The 17192-nt window shown below is 39.3% G+C and overlaps 1 protein-coding gene across 1 annotated transcript in view; it reads left to right on the forward strand.

The window, feature by feature from the left end:
- FBXL7 (F-box and leucine rich repeat protein 7) overlaps positions 1 to 17192 on the forward strand; it is a 174368-nt gene that overhangs the window by 465 nt on the left and 156711 nt on the right. The gene's annotated exons all lie outside the window — the stretch shown is intronic.

The following is a 17192-nucleotide window of genomic DNA, read 5'->3' on the forward strand; positions in this document are numbered from 1 at the left end:
GCAGCAGGATCCTTCTATAATGCAGCCGCAGCTGCGCCCCCCGCCCTGGCATCCCCCTCCCCAGCCCGGGACCAGCCTTGCTGGGAGCCCGGACACGGCCCTCGGGCTCCTGCTGCGCCGAGACCCTTAAAATGCCCTTAATTATGGTTTTCTCTAATAGATGGGAGGTAACCGCTGTCTGTCGGTTCGGCTTTGTGGCTTAAAACGTGGTGGCAGCTTCGGGGGCGGCGTAAAAAAAGTTTTCGAGCGCTCTTTGTAATCCTTTTCTACTTGTTTTTATATCCCAGGATCCTTATATTATGCAGTATGGTATATGACTGTTTCCTGTCTGAACAGAAAAAAAAAGAAAATTAACCCCAGGAAAGGGGAGGGGGGGAGAGTTAATGCTCTCCAGCTGTTATCCGTAGATTGTACTCCTGCAATTTCGCTTCAGTGAAACTTTAGTGGGTTTGGTTTTAGATATGCAGGGCCTGATGTATTATTATGGAAACCTATTAGTCTCGCTGGAGCTGCATCAGGGATGAATTTCAGCTGCTTTGCTGTTGGTGTGAGGGGCTACTGGAGCAGTCAGCTGGTGCCCGGCAAGCCAATGGCAAGTACAGAAAGTCTGTCTTACTGCCAGTTAGTTTTAAGCTTTCTTTGACTTTTGGCTGTCTTGTATATGTGTTGCCCCGCTAGCATTTAGGCAACTGTATGGGATATATGTCTTCCCCTCAACTAAATAGAATCACCACATCACCCACTCCCACCACACCCTTTATTTTTCAGTCAAAGATTGTCTGTGGAGTAAGGGAGATGGTCTTATGGTCTGCTCGATTCTTTGGGAGTCTAGAAGGCAACTGCCAAAGAATACACCTCTCTCACATCCAAAATATGCATGGAGATTGTGGAAAAGGAAAGGGGGAAAAACACCACTGCTCAAACAGATTCTGTTGTTCCTTTCATTTATTGCCAAGTACGCTCTACTTTTTAGAAGAGTTGAAGTTAGAAACTTTATGCTAAAGATATTCTCACTGTTGTGAGGTTTTGCTCACTTGATACCATCACTAGAATAACTTCTGCATAAATGGGATGAGCTTGGAAGCTGTGATCAAAGCCTCTTTGGGTTTCTCCTGAAAGAGGAACTTCTAGTTTGTCACCAGAGTTGAAAGAGTCAATGATTATGGTTCTGGTCACTTGCAAAAAAACATGTTGTCAAGAGATGTTTAGCAATGGTGATAGGAAAGCATGGCTGCATCCCAGAGCTTTCCTATGAGTTCAGAGGAATGCTTGCCTACAATTAATGTACAGTTTTGGGAGAGGAATGTGATTAAGGGCGGGTCTTCTGCAGCCCTCACTGAAGAGGAGGAGAGCTTTACTGTTCCAGAGCTCCCGGATAGGAACTGTGAGAATGAGGAGGGCTGGTGCAGCTAGGATATTCTTAATTAGTTCATCTGTTTTCTCTACTTGGAGTAGAGGTTGGAGCATGAGAATGCAAAGCATACACGGCAAAATTTATCTCTGCAGTACAGACCATTACCTGGCTTGAGAAATTGGTAGAATGGTGGTTTAAAAATAAAATTAAATAAGCAAAATCCTCAAACCCCATGGCCAAAACTTTAATCTTTCAGCTTAGGTGACTTGTCCCAGGCAACATTATTGTGCTCATAGATCTGGGTTTCCCAATAACTTTTGTGCACCATCAATTACTCTGAAACTTAGAGAAGCTCCGGTTTGCCACTTTCATGCCAAGGAGAACAATTCTGAATCTGATAAAGTGAAGCCTTTTTTTCATAAGTTATTGGTGCTTTTGGTGCTTTTGGCAATTGAACTGCTTAATTGCTGTTAAAAGTTGCTTTTTAATATGTTATAATGGTGATTCTATGTAGAGGGGTAGCATTCCACGGAAACATCCAATTGCTCTGTGCTCTAAAAGCAACCTGAACATCTGAGTTGAAGTTCACAGAGTGGCGTTTGCGGTTAGGTACATGGTGCATCGTTTTAAGTATAGTGGGTCTTGTAGGCTAACATACTGCAGTGTGCTATTCTAGGGGTGGAAAGAAGTACCTTCATTTAGCTGAGCTTCTTGAATACTGTTTTCATATTTTCTGCTTGCAAATCTTGGGCAAGATTTCAGAAAGACAACTGCAAATGATTTTTAAAATGGCTGTTTTTCATGCAGCCTTCCCATCTACTGTGAAACTGCAGAACATCAGGAGTTTGCCCAAAGGATATCTCCTGCTCAAGATATCACTTATAAAGCACTAGATAAACTTTATTGCTAGGAAATCCCATTCAAGTGAATGTTGTGAATGTAATAATTTCAGGTAATTGTCCACATAAGCAACACTGTACTGGCTTTTAATTTTTTCTTATTGTCCAAGTTTTTATTGAATAGAAGTTTATTGTAAGCTACAGTTGTCATGTTAAGATGGACAGGTGAGTTGAGTGTTTGAGGAGTCTGAAGAAGCTCCTTTACAGAGCCTCGTGGATAATCCCTGGTAGTTTTGATGAATGTATTGGTTTTCCATAAGTTTAACTTTCCATGACAGGGTAAAACTTGCTCTTAATGAAGCTTAAATGGGAATAAAATTGCTTCTTTGAAAAAACATGTCATGCAAGTGCGATATGAACGCAACAGTCATTAAAAAAAAAACAAAAAACAAACTAAACAATTTTTATCTGCAGGTGTTTACCTCTTTTTAAAAGTAAATCATTAAATATGAGTTTTCTCTAGGTTTCCTTTGGCCTTTAAAATATCTCTATAATGGACATGATTTCTGAAAGCTTGTTTACCTAGAAAAAAAATCGAGCTTGAGATTTCAGGTTTATCATAGCGTGCAGTAGATTCTGACTGAATATATGTGTTCCAGCAGTTAAGTTTGAATAGCATGACTGAAGCCAATAGATCACTGGAACAAGAAATCCATTTGATCATGGAGCAGCTCTTGTAAGTCTTGCACCTGTGTAGGGGAAATGTATAATCAGTTACCTTAGCAAGAGTTCTTACTGTCCTTCATATTGTCTATAGGGATAGTTCTTTGCGTCATTTTTAAATAAGAGCTCATGTCTGATAGCAGAAGGAGCAGCCTGATGTAGAAGCTATTAAAAATATATATTTTTTTTGTTTTGTTCAAGGACCTTTATTAAAATGTGTGGCTGAAGATAACTGCAGCTGACCAAATAAGATATTATTCATCATTACAGATGAGGCGGCTCACTTGAAGTGTATCATCCTTTAACTGTTGCTGAGTTGATGAGGCACCCTAGCAGTTACTGTTCATACTTCGCTGCACACTGTTTCTGTAGCTGTTCTGTGCAGAATGGCCTTACGTGTGCTGTGCGTGAGGCTAGGCAGGAGCTGGCTAGAGAGCCTGGTATTGGGAGTGTGGAACAGCTGACACCTTCCTGCTTTGTCTGGGAAAAGGTAACTGAACACTACCCCTCTTACCACCTGAAACAATTTTACATCTGCAAGGGGAGGACTTTAAAATCACAGGCTTCCTTTTTATACAAAAGGAAGCTGTGGCATTGAGGTGGAATGGTTGCTTTGCAAATTAACCGTAACTTTTCAACACTTGTCTGCTTCCCAAGTGATGACCTCACTAAATTATGAGACCTGAGAACCAGTTGAATTTGAGCAGCTGAGTAGTGGTACAACATTTTGACAACACAAATGTTCAGATGATATGAAGTGATGTCTTTTTAATGAGTCAACTGTCCAGCTTGCTCCAGTTGCTGATAGAACTTCCTTTGGGTATGTCCTGCCCCTTCCAAGAAGCTGCCCTAGAAAGAGTTCTGTGCAGCAGCTCTAGCTGATGTGCTAAAATTCATTACGAAAGAGTTAGTATGACACAGGAGCTTGTTGCTGTGGGGAACAGAGGATGGCAAGGGAGAAATAGATGAACTAGCAGCTTAGGCAAGGAAATTGACATCCTTCTGGATTCATAATCCTTGCTGTTAAGCTAATCAATTTTTTTCTTCTTTCTGAATCTTGAATTGGGGAAGACTTAAATGGCAACTCTTTAGGAATAACTTTCACTCAGTTCTGGTTTTGGAATGTTTCCTCTCCAAACTCTTATTTGTGGCATTTTATATTCACAAACCACTTGGAGAATGACTGTGTAGATTCTACTGTCCTGCTAGTGTAAGTGCCAGTGGAGAAACCTGTCTATGTCATGGGATATAGTCACCTCAAAGCACAGACAACCTGGTTCACAAAGTGTCTTTCAACTATAAGGATGTGTGAGTTGGTGTATGGTAGCTGAAGCTTTCTAGGGATTACCAGCATATCACACTGTGGTGAATAGGTCAGGCTGTGCTCATTCTGGAATGGGTTACTCTCCAAATCCCTCCCTTCAGCAGATGGGGAATGGTTAAGGGCTACTTCACAGGTGTAAGATTTTGTACTTGTGTCCCCCTTTTTGAAGGTTCTCTTGGACATGGTAACTCCTCATGAATGCCACCTTTGATTAGATCTCTGTTCATTCAGTGATGGCAGGTGTTCTGATACATCAGGCATATTGCACATGGGAATCTTTTAAATCCAAAAGTTCTGTTATTCAGGAGTACTCTTGCATATTAGGACTTGTTTCTCTACAAAGTGTTGGTAGATTAACTTTGCATTCAGTGTTTGTCAGGCCTGAAAAGCACTAAAACATAGTGGTCTTGCACTAAAGAAATGATATTATTGATGGGTAAGCTACTTTGAAGAGTCAAATCAGAATAGTTAATCAATGGTTTATACTGATTATTAGAATCTGTGGAACCTTACAGGATATTTTAATGAGTAAGTGAAAAGTAAATTAGCTTTCATTGAAGTATTTAATTACAAAAATTGTGATACCCCTCTTCCTCTCCCTGAAGTATCTTCTTTCTGTGCGCTACATCTTCAACAGCTGGGGCAGTTTTTGATTCTGTTTGGTTTTTTTTTTCCCCACCCCATGAGATTCCCAGAATCTAGTGAAGAACATTGTCAAGACAAGTACTAAATGGCTTCTAGGCTGTGCAGTTTATTCCTGTTTTGACCCAAGTTGTGTTTACAAGTTACTATCTGATGCATTCAAAAGATCTTTTCCAACCTAAATGATACTATGGATTCTATTCTATAAGTTTAGCATATAGCTTTTACTAGTGTCTTGCTTACTGTTCTGCTCTTCTTACAGGTGATCTGTTGAGATTAATATATCTTGCTGTTCTGGGAGACCTCTTAGTCCTGCTTTGGCTGATCTCTTTTCATGCACCTCCCCAGTGCGTAACAGCTGCAACTGAACCTAACACCCTCCAGAGCACTACTGGAAATATTGTGGTGCTGCTCAATGGCACTTTGTCTTGCACTTAGTTATGCAATCCTGTTCGGCTTTCTGGTGCTTGGCTGGGGCTGTTTCTTGCATTTTTACCTGCTGCTGAGTTTCACTCTGCTGTGTTCAGGGAGTTGAGACTTGCCTCTTAACAGGTAGATTTGGGCAGGAAAGAGAGCAGTATTCAAAATGTTAGTCCTTAGAGCAATGTTGATTTTGAAAGTGCATTTGCCCTCTCAGCGGCCAACTGCTACTAAACAAAAGTAATCTTTATAAATACTGTGTATGATATTCTTTTTTTTTATGTAACTTTTAGGTGAGTGATGCAAAAAGATTGTGTGTGTTTACTCATTTTGTCTCCAAAAAGTAAATTTACTATAAGCTCAGTGCTTATGTTGCTTGCTGATGTGCAGATCACATGGTAGGGGCAGGAGGAAGGTCAAATTCTGCACTTAACTGAGCTGCTGTGCTGCTTCTGTGTTCTCATAATACAGTATTTTCTTTCTTTAAAAAAAAAAAAAATGAACTGTCTTTGTGTATTTATGTACCACACAAAGTAACAGATATGTGGGGGATACACTTAAAAAGTTGCTAATGTTATCTGTAGCTTTCTAGAAGGTAACCTAGTGGCTCATATACCTGTTATTTTATAAAATGTTACTCATTTCATAAAATGCTTCTAGGGGAAGGTAGGTCTCTTTTATTATTATTTTGTTAGTAGAAATAAGCTAACTAATTGTTCTCTAGGGAGTTGTCTTTGGCTTGGTCATTTGTTCCAGCTCAGTGCAAAAGTAACTCAATACTCTCTATTTAAATAAAAGTTAACAGGGTGCAAGTCAGAGACCTGAATAAACTTTGGTGCTGGTGATGTATGACATGGAGAGCTTCCAGCAGAACCCTGTTAGTTAAGGTAGTAGGACCTTACGACTTGTATGTCCTAGTCTGTCTTTTATCCACTCCCAACAGACAGGAAAGGAAATTAAATTGCTTTGGTAACTTTCCTAAACTGAAACTGTATTTTCACTTCCTTCAAAGCAAGTCCAGACTTCTACCAAACTGGACTTCATAATATTCAAGATGAAGTTAATACTGATCAGTATTTTTGGAAAAATATCAACGTGTATTCAGACTTGGCTACATTGCTTTAAGTCTAAATTGCTAACCCAAAAATCTCAGAGAACTTTGTTTTCAGTCCTTTGGCTACTTCTGGACTCCTTACTTCTGTAAGCAATTCCTAACTAGGGCTTGGTTTGCTTCTTTGTGGGTCTTGTTTGTGTTAGGGAAGTGATTGGCAGAAGGCAGCAGATGACATTTGAAGGCTGAAGTACACAATTGGTTTATTTCTGCTCTAGTTTAGTCAGCTAAGTTTGTATTCTTTAATACAGGACATGTGCTTTGCTAAATTAGGACAACTGTTTTGTTGAGGAGTAAAAGCTTCGAACTTGAAGAATGGGTGGAAGGCTGTTAGTAGAGTCTGTTCCTCGTTCATAAGGAGAGTAAATATGCAACACTTCCTACGAATGTAGATGTACAATGTGTGATTGTATGAACATGCTGCGAGGCTATTACTCAGTAGCATTTAGGTTAAGTACTAGTAGTGTTGTAGTTGACCTTGGGGAAGAGCTATTAGTTCTGTCTGATCATACCCCTCACTTTAGTCCCAAGTCTACCTGTGTGCCTTTTAGCATTGACATAACCTGAACGACAGGTGTGAAAAAGTGCTGTTGTGATTGCATTACATAAATTGAACTGTGGGAAGGCCTGGAGAGGTGGATAGAGGGCCCATTCCTGGAAACATTCAACGTCTGGTCAGATGGGGTTTCTCAGCAACCTGATCTTGTCAAAGATGTCCCTGCTCATTGCAGAAGGTTGGATTAGATGATCTTTTTAAGTCCCTTCCAACAAAAACTATTCTATGTTAATATGCACAGTTTCAAGAACTGCATTGAAGGAAAGGCTAGAGTTGACTGCTTGAACAGGTATTTAAGGAAAAGGTTCCAACTCTATGCCGGTATCCTAACGCACCAACAGTAATTTCTTGGCAACTTAGTTCACTTCACCCCATGCACTTTTGAGACCTCTACTTAACAGCATTTCCTCTCCTCATTCAGTTTTTGTGGGGTTTTTTGCTTTTTCCACTCTCTTTTTTCCTAGATGCATTTCCTCCACCCCACCAAGTTGAAACCCATACTATAAGACTACCTGTCCATGCAAATGGATGTTTAACACATGTCTCTATTTAATTGAATTGGAAATTACTGTAGGCACAGTAATGGGGAGTCATTTTCCCTCCTATGGTCAACAGCACTGCTGAAAATGCAATGCTGGATTTCATATATGTGGGCTTTTAAATAGATAAATCTGTAATGGCATATCAGTTATTGTTGTGACTTTTTAGAATCATAGAATGATTGAGGTTGGAAGGGACCTTAAAGATCATGTAATTCCACCCCCCTGCAATGGCCAGGGACACCTCCCACTAGATCAGGCTGCCAATATTCTGCAGTTCAATTTTTTTAGTGCATCTGATATTATAAAAGGAGCAGTTATGATGTCCAGTTATTGTCCTTTAAGAAAACAAAAAGGAGAAGCCAGAAACACTGGCATAATATCAATGATATTTAACCAGTAAGGACTCCTAATCAAGAATCACACAGATTTGTTTGACAATAAAAGAGTTCGGATCAAATCTAGTTGTCACATTGCAAGTGCAGCCTTGTCAGTTTTGGGAGCCCAAGCTTTTATTGCTTGTTTGACTTGCATGCATTGTGGAGAAGCAGGTGATCTATTAAAGGCTCTGATATCACTTTGTTGCCAGATTGCACACAATCCTCTTTGTGTGTAAGTGTAACTATATGGGACTTGAAGGTTTTTTTTCCTTAAATTGTGTAGTAATTACTTAGTATTTCATTTAAATCCTATCCTTGAAAGATCATAAAGCTATTGTGGGAACTGATGAACAGAAAATGCATATATTTGAGTTTCTTATGGTGTTTGTGAGCTCTTATTGTGAAATATGTTGTAGTTTTGTCACTGGCATAATGATGGTACTAGATCTAGCTCACCTCTGGAGTGCAAGACAAAGGGCAGCAGCTGGTCACTAACAGAAGTACTGAACAGATCATCATTTCTGTAGTACCTAGTGAAACATATTTCAGTTCTCTGTACTCCATTTGCCTTTTCTCTGACAGTTTATAAGGAAGTTGCTTGTGGCATCAACATTCCTTTTTTTTTTAAACTAAGATGATGGAAACAATAAGCTATTGCTGAAATATGTGGTGAAAATTGTTGATATTATGCTAGTACAACTCATGCTTTTAGAATTTTTGGAACTAGAGGATTTAGTAAAAGAGGTATAAATAAAAGCCTCAGAACAGAAGGGTTTCAATTCCAGTTAACCATGCTAGCATTAAGTTGAAGCTAACAATATGCTCTTGTATGTCAAGAAGATCTAGTAGCTGACCTTCCTCCTTGAGTTCGTGTTTGATTGTAGCCAATAAACTTGAAGGTTCTCATCTGATTTTAGCAAGGTTTGAGAAATAGGTGCTCTTGCTGCAGAGCCTCTTGCCAAGGAATTGATTTCTTGTTCTAGAACACTAGATTGACACTGGCGATCAGTACGGGCAGTAGAGGTACATGACAACACTTTCTTCAATCAATTCCTGACCATGTCGTGATGTCTACTTTAGAGTGTAAAATATACAATCTCATAGATTGGAAGTGACATCTCTGGAGCTCTCTAATCCAAGCCACTGTTCAAAACAGAGCAGGTTGCCTAGAACTGTGTGCAGTCAGATTTTTGAGCACCTCTAAAGATGGAGACATTGCAACATCCCTGGGCAGCCTGTTCCAGTACTCGGTCATCTGTAGATTTAGGAGGGGGGGTGGGGGACGATATTTAATTGTGGTTTAAATGGAAATGTTTGTATTACAATTTGTGCCCATTTCTTCTTGTCTGTTCACTGTCTGTCACTGAGAAGAGTAGAGCTTTGTCTTTAAACACCTGGAGAGGAGAAAGAGTAGAGTATACACATTTATTAGATTCCTCAAGCCCTCTTTTCTCTGGCACAAACTGTGCTAAATGTTTCACTGTGGGTCAGATAGTCCAATCCTTTAATCATATTTGTGGCTCTTTGCTGGATTTTCTCTTGTACTGAAGAGCCCAGAACTGGACCCAGAATTCCATATATAGCCTCACCAGCACTGAGCAGAGGGAAAGAATTAACTCTCCATCAGCTAGCAATGCTTCCTGTCAGCAGTGCAGGCTGGGATACAGTTGTTCTCCTTTACTGTGAGGACACATTGCTGGCTCTTGTTCAACTTTGTCCACCAGAACCCCCCAGTTCCTTTTCTGCCAAGCTGCTTTCCAGGTTGTTATACCTCCCTAGGTGCAGGACTCTGCATTTCATTTTGTTGAGCTATCTTCCTGAAGGTCTTGTTGGCCCATTTGTCACCCTGTTGAGGTCCATCTGAATGGCAGCAATACCCTTGGTGTATCAGCCACTCCATCCAGTCTTGCATCATCTGTGAACAAGTTGAGGGTCCCATCATCCAGTTCACCTCTAGTGACAGGGCTCCAGCTGCACTTCACGCTGCTGATCACAACAATTTCAGCCCAGCAAGTCAGTCCGTTTTCAGTTTGTGTTGTCCATTTAGCTGTACTTCATCAGTTTGTCTATGAAGTGCTATGGAAAACGGAGTTGGAAAATCCTGCTGAAGTCAGGATAAAGCGCATCTGCTGTACTCCCCTCATCCACTGAGCCAGTCGTTTTGCTTTTGGTGTCTGTCATGTTGGTCAAGCATGATTTCCGCTTATAAATGCACAGTAATGATTCCCAAACACCTGCTTAGCTTGGAACTGTTTTCCAGGAAGTTCTGTCACTTTTCCTGGACTGATATGAGGCTGACCAGCCCGTGGCTCCCTGGATGGTCCTCCTAGTCCTTCTTGAAGATACAGGTGATTTTCACTTTTGTCCAGTCCTCAAGAACCTCTCCTGATTGCCATGACCTCTCAAGATAATTGAAAGTGACCTTGCCATAGCATCAACCAGATCATTCAGCCCTCAGAAGTGCATCACATTAGGTCTCAGCGATTTGAGTATGTCCAGTTTGTCCAAATGTTCCCTAACTTGATCCTCATGTACTTCTACTGGTTACTTATGTTTATGAAAGGTACTACCAGGCTTTTGGAAGCAGTAGAGTTCGACTGTAGCAAGTTCTGGCAAGTGTTGAGGCTGACTTACAGTAGTTAAGTATCGCTAAACAGGGCTCTGTAAACTTGTGTCTACAGCTGGTTTGGAGTTTTCCAGCTATAATTTATTTTTACCTTGTATTATTAAGGTTTTAAAAAAAAAGTCTTATTTCCACTGTATGAAGAAACTTGCTCTTTCTCAATGACTATGCTTTCTCTTGGCAGAGAACAGATAAAATAGGAGAATCCTCTTAAGAGTTGTGGTGGTAGAATCTGGCTCTGGGTTTTTTGTTGCTGTTTCTGGCAGCATAAATGGTCTGTGCTTTTACAAAAAGCTTGTTCAACGGAGTTTTGCTTGTTTCAGAAGGAACAGCTAGCCCAGGATCACGTTGTTTTTTTTTTCTGCTCTCTTAGAAAATTAAGATTGTGGCTTTAATTTAGAACTTAAATTTGTATTAATCATGATAGAAAATTATTTCTGCAGTTTTCAAGTTGATGTAGCTGTGACTGGTAAAAATACTTGTTAATAATCCATATTCTGCTGGTGTAAAGATTTGCTTCTGTCCACGTATTCTAGAAGTGGGTCAAAAAGGATTGAAATCTCCCATTTAAATTATGGTGCAAAGGATAGGTTAGTATTGAGTAAAGAAGAAACAGCTTACTTTCATAAGGGAAATAATAAGATTGTTTTAAGTTTTCTTCTAAATGATTGCTACCAGTTTAATTTGACATGCTCTAAAATGCTGGTAGAACCTTCTTAGTTTAGAATCTATTATTTGAAACTAAAGCCATGTACAACAGAATGTGTTTGGGGTGTTGCTACATCTTATGCTACTTGGCAATGGAATTTACACTTTGGCTTTGATACTGAAAGGTTACCTTTTGGTTAATTCACCTGTTAACATCATCTATTCCTTGAACAATTCTGTGTGGGAGAGGGGTAACTTTCTAGGGAGATGGAAGGGTAAGTGCCCTGTGACATAATCAGGTCTATGAAAAGTATTTGGGATCAGAATTACATTCACAGTGACCAAATTAAAATGTTCAAACATAAAAAACTCACCCTAAAATCTTTTAAAACAGCTTTTCTTTCCATTTTTATGTACAGACTATACAGCGTAGTCCAGTATGAAGTTTTCTTTGGCACTCATTAGACATGAGCAGAATATTTTGCTTCTGTCTTCATTTCTCTTGGGAAATTATTGCTTTTTTCCCCTGTGGGTGTACCTTTTGTTGTGCTGTGTGGCTTGCTTTATGCTGAAACATGAATGCTTGTTGTGAGTATTTATTTCTCTTGCCAGGAACTGCTGGAACAAAGGCGAATGTGAGACTTCCTCTCCCCTAAACAATTACTAATTTTTCCCGATTTTACACTGGTTTCAAGAGGCTCTGTATAAGAGAGCTTTTCTTCTGAGAAATTTATCCAACTGTGAATGGCCTTACAGTTAATCAAGAGGTAGCACAGCAATTGTGAGTAAGGGGAAGGTTGGCTTGTTTAGTTGTCTAGGAATTTATTGATTGAAGGATTGTGGTTTGATTTATGGCTTTGGTAACGATGTTTGCTTCTCACCATGACAGTACATAGTACGTCAAACTGTATTGAGAGCTGAACTGGAATGACTGCCCAGCATCCTGAAAATGGTACTCTAATGGTTCTCTAGTTGTGGGTCAGGTAACAAAGTGTAATTAACCCACCTGATTGCTTACAATTTTTGACCACAACAAGAAATGCCAGCAGCAGAAGCTGGACACAAGTGAATGTTGTTCCTTTATGGGTTCCCTGCTTTCATTTTGCCAGGCCTCATTTTCTATAGAAAACAAATTCATGTCCTTCTGTGGTTAAGATCTTGTCCTGCCCTTCCCCCAACTATGTCCTTCACTGAAGTGTAAGGTTTCTTCATTAAGTTCCTACATGAGCAAAAACATTCCTAGGAAGTGAAGTTTGGCTTCTACTGCATTAGAATCTAAACCAGAACAAGTCTAGTCAGACACAGGAGCCTTTCACTCAGCAGAGTTGGCTGTTAGTGGTTGTGTGGTTTGTCTGTTTGTGCCTTTTAAGCATCAATTAATCCTGTCTGTGTTTCCCTCAATTTTCTTCTTAACTGAGGTATCAACACTTGGCTGAAAGGAATGTGGTAGGTAGGACACAGAGACTGATCTTTTTGTGAATTGAGTCATGCTGGTAACTGCCTTGTTTCTAACGCTAGCCTTCCATGGTCTGGGGGAAACGTAAGGCAAATTGTGAAGGATTCTGAAAATGTAGGAGGTATTTTCCAGTCAAGGCCAGGTCTCTAACTATGCACTTGAGAGAAGAAGAATCCTTGCTTTAACTGTGTAGATGCTGGCTTATGGGTAGCAAGTGGAGTGTGGATGATATCCCTGTATAATCAGTAGAACTTGTTCTCCTAAATTTTCCTTTGTTAGTTGAACAAATACTGTATTATAAAGGGCTAAAAGTGATGGTACTTGGCCATTGAGCAGCCCTGTGAAGAAAGCCCTCGAGTCTGGTGACTCATGCTCAAAAGCAACTGTTTTGTACACGATTTGTCCTTTCTCTCATATGGTAAAGTCTTCCAGCAGGCAGCATTCTCCAGAAATAAGTCTAGTACAAAGGCTGTGTAATGAATAGTATAGATCAAGCTCACGTATTGTTAAGTAGTCATCTAACTCTGTAGTCCTAGATGGCTGATTAGGAAGCTTGTTTTATATACCCAGGTAAGGCAGGGCCGTGGGGTAAGGTAAGTGGTGTCTCTGGCGTTCCTCAGTCTTTTACACAATTCCTTAACTAGTAGGCAGTGTGACTGCAATTAAACAAATGTGCTATGGTTTTATTGTCAGTTTTACAAGACAAATCTGCTTTTGGTCTTTATTTGTAATCTGTAGCAGCATTGGAGGTGCAGCAGGAGCAACGTGAGAGCTCAAGAGCAAATGCAAAGAATTCTCAGAATTTTCATTTATTTCTGATCTTCTTTGATTTAGCTTGCATCCCAGAAACTGTATAATAATGGCGCAATGATACTCTGATGCTTTTGGACACAGCTTTTTCCAACTGTATGTTAAGTCCTCCACAATTCCTTCCATATCTCTAGAGCTTTACCTTCCCACAGGAGAGAAGGTTTTTTTCTACATAGTTTTTGCCGATGCTATACTTCATCTGACTGGGATTTAATTGGCTTGGGGTTCTGTAGTGTCAAATGAAAAATCTTTTTGTTATGAGCAAGAACTGCTGCTGTCCCTTTTTCCATCCTTATAGGTTTGGGTGTATGTAGCCAGTACAGATTATTGATACTTAAATTGAATAGGGTTGTAGGAGAACTGGGAACTGCTCTGTGGTTGGTAGCAGTGGATGTCAGAGCAAAGACTAACAAAACTATTCTGCCTCCTCTCCCCCACTTTACAAAGGGTAGGTACTCTAAGTTGATTTGAAGATGAAGATCATTCCTTCACAAAATTTATGGCATTGTAACAGCATATGCTGTTCCAATGTTAGGATTTTTGTGTGAAACTCTTCCTTTGTTGTAGACTTGGTAATAGAAGGTTTCAGAAAAAAATGATGAGTATACTATCAGCTGCATATTCTAGAGTCTTGAGTCTCACAGCTGAAAGAACAAAGAGATGAAGTTGCAGTGGAAAGGTACATCTATGTAGAAGATCAAGATAAAAATCTTTCCTGGAGCACACAAGAGGAGTTTAACAAGTACACAGCAGAAAGTTATCTTAAATTATTAAAAATATCCTTTGAATTAATGCCTAACAGAGAATAGGTCAATCTGTTTCACTGATGAATCACCTAGTGAAGTGAAACCTTTCTTGTTTCAACCTTGTGTGTGTTTGGATGATAGAAAATATTGGAGGATTAGCAAATTACATGAAATGTTCTTTGCTGTTCTCTTCTACAAGAATATCAAAATCGATTTTGCTTCAGTTTTGAAAAAGGGACCTTATCTCATGATGTGGCTGAGTCTGTGGCCTCTGAAACAAAAGCCACTACTTTTTTAAAATAAGGACTCAATTTTTAAAAAAAATCATCTTGCATTATAGAGTCTTCTTGCAGAAGTCCAAAATGTACAATGGGAACAGAAATACCTGAACAACAAAATTCTTTGAGGAACTGGCCTTAAAATTAAGTTCTATAAAGTTAATGTGTATAATGGAAATGTTGTGAATTCATGCTATGCAGTGTTGTTGATATTCTGGTCTCTTAGTTTAACACTGTAGTATATTTAAAAAAAAAAAAGCATTCGCAACTTGTTTCAAGCTCTTATTTCTTCTTAGTATATGTGCTTAATGGAATTTCTAAAATTTTAAGCTCTAGAATTCCAGTAAGAATCTTCAAAGTAGTTTTCAATCTGGTTCCAGTAAAAAGGCTTTGGACAATTATAGCTGAGAATACGATTTTCAATGTTCCGTGATGAGCATTGACTTTTGTGATCTAAAATAGATTACTTATTTCTGAAATACTTCATTTGAGTAATGGAACCATATTTTTATTGTGCTGTTTTTATTAAAATGTAGCAGCTGATAGGAACAGTCAAGTGTACTAAGTTGTGCCTTAAGAGAAAACACAAACAACCCAGCACAAGTGATACAAGAATGGAATATGTTAAGGAAGCCAAACTCATTGTATGTACTCTCCTTGAGACTATCCAGTCCACAACAGATTACACAGGAAAATCATTAAATTCTGACTGTATTCTGAAATGCATCAGAAGAATCCTGACAATTTTAGTTGCCAGCAGACCAGAAACCAACTAATTGCATTTTTCATAAACAGTTTACCATAATGTTTTTGTAGCCTCAGCAGAGAGAGGGAGGAAGAGAGATGCCCCTCTGACATTTTCATGTAAGATAGAGAAACAAAGAATCTTTGGCAAAATCTGTACACTTCAACAGATGCATGCATCTTCAATTTTATATGTGGTGTTCCTTTCACCAGTGTTGTCTGGACTTTTTGGGTTTTTGTTTGGGTTTTTTGTTATTGTTGGGTTTTTTGGTTTTGGTTTTTTTTTTTAACAAGTTTATATCTGCACCCCTCCCTCCATACTAAAAGCTTTAGCAATATCTTCATTAAAAGACAAATGTGTTCTGTATTTAATGCATTCAATATATACAAACAATGCTAACACTAATGCTTTGTGTTAGTATATATTATTGTAGTGCATTGAATTGACCCACTGAAATGCAACAGCCATAGTAGTTTTTTTTTGTAGGGCTAAACCCTTCAGAAAGTTGGGGAATTCAAATTCATTTACTGTTGTAAGATGTTCTTAGTTTGCTGCTCTGAAGTTGGAGATGAGATGAGACACGAGATGCAGTAAGTTGGGTATTCCCCTGAGAGTCTTTTGTGTTCTGTGATGGAAGAGACAGGGATGCTGCATCTGAGCAGTAGCAGAATAACTTCTGTAAACTGGGGCTGTACAGCCGTAACTTCTGTGAACTTCAACAAATTTGCTGCTGTCTTGACTCTTTGCAGTAGACATAAAAATACTCTGAAGAGATCACATTAGTTGTAAGTGGTAAATGAAGAACTCATCCTGTGTTTTGTAGTTGCTTTGCCTTTTACATGAAGATCTATTCTGAAGTGTAATGGATTTATGATTTCATAACTTTGTACAGATAGGTAACATTGTTTAGGAAAGTGACACAAAGGTTCTCCAAAGTATTTTTGAAAAAAAGCTTGCCACTTCAGTTACTTCCTGTGCTGTCTTGCCACATGAACTGCTACAAAGCTCAGCAACAATTGTTGGAATTAACATTTGCTGAAATTTGTTGAGTTTTGGTAAGACAGATGTTATCATTTTTTCCAGATAGAGTTTTGAGTGATTGAAGTTGAAAACAGGACAGATAAGGAGTTTAAGCTTTTGATTTTGGTTAAAATTTGGTATTGCGCCTTCAAGAGCTGCCTCTCAATTTGTGTCTCAGCAGCAAAAGCAAGCTACAATCGAAGATTAGCCTGTATTCACTTTATTGTATTCTAAGAGATGAACATCGTTGGTTCTCTCTGATTCTCTGGTCCTTGGATTCATCGTTAATCCGATTGCCTGCTGCCCTCTTGTGAAGCCTGACAACAGTTCTTCATAGTTCAATGGCTGCCTTCAAAGTAAATAGAACCTTGGGCATGCTCCCATGTGGAGATGACTGGGTACAACTGCTGCTTGACTCTTTGCAGCTCCATGTGGTGCATTTTTGTAGTGGTGTAGTTTAGACTGTCCAGAAGTGTTTAACATCCTTAAGAATTTGGCTTCACACCTCTTAATCCCCTTTGAGTGAACTGTAAAGCGGCTACAAACCTGTTCTTCCCTTGCTTAGTGGTACGGTTGCCACCTCAGAGGACTACAAGTTTCTTTTCTGCTGTGTACTTTGAGGAGAAAGTGGATGAGGGAGAGTGGATCCTGCAAGTACTTGTGTTTTGAAAATGCTTCTTGGGATCCATGCAAGAAGTAATGTCTGGAATATTTCTGAGAAGCACAGGAAATAAGTAATGCCAACTAAATTACAGCAGCCAGCAAAGTCCTCTGAAGCAAAGGAGAATTTAGGAGTGGCAGAACTGGGCCTTGCTACCCACTGTCTTTCTGTTGCACGTTTCTCATAAGTCTTGTAACAAAACTGGATCAAGGCTCCTTCATTCCAGTAAAGCAGAAAGGGAGATTAAGCCAGAGGTTCAGAGACAGATTATCAAGTAGAAAAGGCAGAAACTTCTTCTCTTTCCCAAAATCTCCTAA

This window comes from Phaenicophaeus curvirostris, chromosome 3, assembly GCF_032191515.1.
Source record: "Phaenicophaeus curvirostris isolate KB17595 chromosome 3, BPBGC_Pcur_1.0, whole genome shotgun sequence".
Lineage (NCBI taxonomy): Eukaryota > Metazoa > Chordata > Aves > Cuculiformes > Cuculidae > Phaenicophaeus > Phaenicophaeus curvirostris.